At 41.9% G+C, this 5265-nt stretch overlaps 1 non-coding gene across 1 annotated transcript; it reads right to left on the reverse strand.

Annotated features, from left to right (window-relative positions):
* Positions 1-2405: 2405 nt before the first annotated feature.
* On the reverse strand, positions 2406-2512 carry LOC142179673 (small nucleolar RNA R71). Its single transcript, XR_012708218.1, has one exon. It is a non-coding gene; the product is annotated as a small nucleolar RNA R71 (small nucleolar RNA).
* Positions 2513-5265: the final 2753 nt, after the last annotated feature.

The raw sequence follows: 5265 nt of genomic DNA on the forward strand, positions 1-5265 counted from the left end.
ATCCCAAATTTTGGAAAGTATTACCGGCATTAGGTAAGTTGGCCCGAGATCGAGGATGTCATTTCTCCCTGGGAGGACCATGAGTGGGTACTCCATACGTTTTGGTTCTCTGGTTAAGCCCGAAAGCAATATTCTTCCACGTCCAAGATTATGTGGAAGAAACTCCCAGAATCTAGGACACCCATTCTTCAATATCATCAACCCCGCAAAAGATAAAAGTTAGAGAAATACATTGACTAAAAGCTAAAAATCCTAAGAAAGGGTACTTAAAGTTGGGGTTTTGCTTCTCTAGGAAAGATAATTACTCTAAGTTAACGAGGTACCTGTTCGGCATCACGACGAACCTTTGAAATCTCCGGTTGTGGTACATTATAACCAGTAAGTAAGGACATCTTCCGCTGATAATTAATGGTGAACATTGATATTAGGCTATATAGATGATATTTACACCTTAATATTACCATGCTTTATTGTTGTTTTATAGGCAAATTGATAACAAAAATGCTCTAAATGGTGGTCTTTTGCTTCGCAGGGAATAATCTAAGTAAGAAAGCACAACAGAGTGTTTTGGAGTCAATAATGTAAAGAAAACGCCCAACCAGGAAGTACCCGAGCACAAAGAAGCAAAAAAAATGGACTGAGTGAATTCCACCGCGACCACGGTGGAACCACGGCAGATCAAGCACTCGAGGTAGAATGTTCAGCATTCACCGCAGTCGAGCCGCGGTCTTGCCGCGACTGCGGAGAACTGTTCACGCGCCAGAAATTTGGAGACCAAAGTGTAACTCGGGGAAAACTTGTGCCAAACCCTTCTAAACCTTAGAAGCTCGCCCAAGACATGTTTAAGCTTGTTTTTAGACTACTTTGGAGTCAAGAACAAGTGTGTGAAGAGTAACAAAATATTAGAGTTCTTCTATCTTCTCTTTATTATTGCAATTAACCATTATGAATAATTTCGTAGTTTTATCTTGTTTTGTCATGAGTAGCTAATTTCCTAGTCTAGGGTTTTGATGGAACCTATTGAAGTATGAACTTCTTGTTATGTTAATATAGTTTGCACAGTTTAATCTCTATTTGCTCAACTATGTGCTTGTTGTAGTTAATTGACAGGATCCTCAATTAGCTGTGCCTATTTAGTGTGCATAACTCGGGAGAGAGTGCATATTTAGGTAATTGTTGAACAACACCACTCTCAATGTATATGAGGAATCAATAACCGAGGGTTTAAAGGCAGGATTAGGTATAACGAAGCCTTGGGTGCAATCTAAAGTGAGCTGTAATAAATAAAGCTAGCTAGCGTAACTAGGGAGAGTGCGTCTAGTAAATTGTCGTGATTACTTGGGAGAGATTTATGGTAATAAGAATGCTCATGATTGACAGAGACTATTGGGTGAATCTATGTGAAACATAACCGAAAGGAATTCCATCAATAGGGGAAATCATAACCTTAAAACCTTCTCTTAATTGTTTACACTTAATCATAGTTAGTTTTCAGTTGCTTATTTACTTTCATTCGTAATTAGTAGAAATACCCTCAATTGTTATTTACAACGTTTGGGAAGTTGATTCCGTGGAATTTAGTAAGTCTAATGAGAGTAATTGATAGGTTAATTGCTTGTGGGTTCGACTCTGGGCTAAATACTCAGATTATATTTGCAACATCCGCGTGTCCTTTTTATAAGACATAGTTGGGTGTGATCAAATTTTGGCGTCGTTGCCAGGGAATTAACGGTGTTATCAATTACAATTGAAAGAAGTACAAAAATTCTTAGTGTAGTCAGTTTTCTCTATACCCAATCTTTACATTGAAATTTTAACGTTTGTTGACTTGGTTGTATAGGTGCATGCCTAGAAACTCATCGAGAACTGGTGAAGTATTTGAAGCATTATCAGATCCCGGGAGAGTTTTCAAGGCCTTAAATCGGGCAAACTGGAAAAACAACCAACAACAAACAACTGAACAATTCGAACCAGACATGGGAGATCACGAAGAAGACCCAGATGTACCAATAGCGCCAGTGGCACCTCTTATGCCAGAGGTTGCTCTCTATGACTGGGCACAACCCATAGCTGAAAATCTGGCCACAGCAATTTTAGTCCCGCAGATACAGGCCGAATCATTCCAAATCACGAATAACATGTTGCACCTATTGGAAAACAAGGGACTATTTTCGGGGTCACAAGTCGAAGATCCTCAACAGCACTTGAAGAATTTCTTGTCAATCTGCAAAACCCAAAGGCAGCCTAACGTAACTCCGGAAGCAATCAAGTTATTATTGTTTCCATTCTCAGTGACAGGAGCTGCCTAGACCTGGCTAAACTCACTCCCTATTAATTCCATAACAACTTGGGAGGAGTTAGTCAAGCAATTCGTGAACAAGTTCCACCCAACCAACAAGACTGCTCAACAAATTGATGAAATTTTGAGTTTCAAACATAGACCAATGGAGACATTGCATGAAACATGGGAACGATTCAAAGGGATGCTGGTTATATGCCTGCATCATGGTATTCCAGATCTGATGTTGGGACAGCGGTTTTACATGGGATTGTCAGATAGCATGAAGAACATTGTTGATGCTTCAGCTGGTAGAGCATTTTTGAGCAAAACATGGAGAGAAGGCCAGAGTCTGCTTGACAAGATGGCACAGAATTCAGGATGGACAACCAGGAATGCACTTATTACTCCAGTGGTTCACTCAATGCCCTTAGATCCATCCAACTCTATGGCTGAAAATATAGCCACCTTATTGACACAGATGAGTATCCTCACCAAAAAGGTGGAAGAGTCAGGGCAGAAGTAGCAGGTACACATCGTAGATACTACCAATGGGGGCTTGTGCACATCTTGCATTAGTCAGCCAATTGGTAACCAGTGGAATGCAGAATATGATCATCATCACTACCCTGAAGACATGAACTATGTGTCTAATTATAGAGGCCAAAGACAGGGTGGTTAGAATTGGGGCCAGCAAAAATCAGCCGTACAGGCCAGTCCAGCCACAGTTCAACAATGGGAACATGGGAGGTATGAGACCTCCTAACAATATGGCACCTTATCCAAGGCCACAGGGATATAACAATCAAAATCAGCAGCAGGGGTATCACCCCCTCAGCAGCAGCATGGTGGACGACAAGAAGATGGGTTTGCTAGACTTGAGGCAATGATGCAGCAGGTTATTGGGTCTAATGCAAAAATTAGTGAAAGAGTAAATGCACATGATTCAGCTGTCAAGAATATTGAAGTGTATATGGGCCAAATTTTGATGTCTCTAAACAATCGTCCTCATGGGGAATTACTTGCAGACACTCAAATAAACCCAAAAGATCAAGGCCCGAAGCAGCTTATGGCAGTAAGTCTACGGAATGGCAGAGATTTAGACGTGGATCAAGAGAGGGCTTGAGAAAGCAGACAGGCTGAGACACTCATACCAGTGCGCATTGACCTACATGAGTCAACGAAACTGACAGAGGTGATAGTCCAGCCTGCCTAGGAAGAACATAACATTCAGATTGAGACTGAGAAAGAAGTTGAGACAGCCCAAGAACAAGTAGTTGAGGTGGCAGCTGATAAAGGGCAATCCCAAATCATTGGGAAGAAAAGACCTCCCACACCATTCCCTCAGAGGCTGGCCAAGTACCAAAAAGAGGAGCAATATAAGAAATTCTTGGAGATGCTGAAACAAATCCAGGTAAATATTCCATTGATAGATACGTTGAAAGAGATGCCTGGGTATGCAAAAATGATGAAGGACTTGATGTCCTGAAAATTCGATTTCCAAGACTTGGCCATAGTGACTCTTACTTAGACCCGTAGTGCAGTGATGACTAGACCAATTGTGGAGAAGCTATCTAACCCAGGGAGCTTTACGATTTCCTGCACTATTGGTAATTTTGCTTTTGCTAAGGCACTTTGTGATCTAGGGGCCAGCATAAATCTTATGCCCCTGGCGATTTATAAAAGGTTGGGGATCGGAAGAGCTAGACCCACCTCTATGTTGTTGCAGCTAGCTGACAGGACTGTAAAAAGACCCTCTGGTATCCTGGATGATGTGTTGATTCAAGTAGGAAAATTTGTGTTCCCTATAGATTTTGTGATCTTAGACTGCAAGGTGGATGAAAAAATTCCCATAATTTTGGGAAGGTCGTTCTTGGCCACTGGAAGAGCTCTCATTGATTGTGAGACTGGGGAGCTCAAGATGAGATTGAACGATGAAGAGATAACATTCAATGTGCAAAAATCTATGAGGCGACCAAGTGAATTCGCCAATTGCTCTCTTATTGATGCCGTGGATGTAATTGTGGAAATTGATGATGAGATGCTGACTATTGAGGACCCTCTTGCTGCATGTCTGATGAATTTAGAAGAGGTGAATGGAGAAGAACTGGTAGAAATGGGTATTGGCGTTAGAGGGCAGAGGGTTCTGGGATAGAACTCTTGAATTTGAGCCCTTGCACTTGGAAAATAGAGAAACTCCTCCAGCCAAGCCATCCATTGAAGAACCACCAAAGCTGGAATTGAAGCCACTGCCCACCCATCTCAGGTATGAGTTACTTGGACCTAACTCCACATTACCTGTTATTATCTCATCTGGTTTGTTAGATGTGCAGGCACAACAACTCTTGCAAGTACTCAAGGAGTGTAAGACTGCCATTGGGTGGACCATGGCAAACATTAAAGGGATCAGCCCCGCCTACTATATTCATAAAATTCTGCTGGAAGAGGGACACAACCTTCCAGGGAACACCAAAGAAGGTTGAACCCAAACATGAAGGAAGTAGTGAAGAAAGAAGTGATAAAGTGCTTAGATGCGGGAATCATTTTCCCAATCTCTAACAGCAGCTGGGTTAGCCTAGTGCAATGTGTCCCTAAGAAGGGTGGCATGACAGTGATCAAAAACGATAACAATGAACTGATTTCAACAAGAACCATCACGGGCTGGAGAATTTGCCTGGACTACAGAAAGTTAAATCTGGCCACCCGGAAAGACCACTTCCCACTTCCCTTCATTGATCAGATGTTAGACAGATTGGCAGGGAGGTCACACTTCTATTTTCTGGATGGGTACTCAGGGTACAATCAAATCTCTATTGCACCAGAGGATAGAGAGAAGACCTCCTTCACTTGCCCATATGGCATTTATGCCTTTCGGAGGATTGGTTCTAAGGTAATTGTATATATTGATCATGCAGCTCTCAAGTACTTTATTGAGAAGAAGGAGTCTAAGCCGTGCCTGATTCATTAGGTGCTGCTACTTCAAGAAT

The sequence above is a fragment of the Nicotiana tabacum genome, chromosome 3 (assembly GCF_000715075.1).
Source record: "Nicotiana tabacum cultivar K326 chromosome 3, ASM71507v2, whole genome shotgun sequence".
NCBI classification, from domain to species: Eukaryota; Viridiplantae; Streptophyta; class Magnoliopsida; order Solanales; family Solanaceae; genus Nicotiana; species Nicotiana tabacum.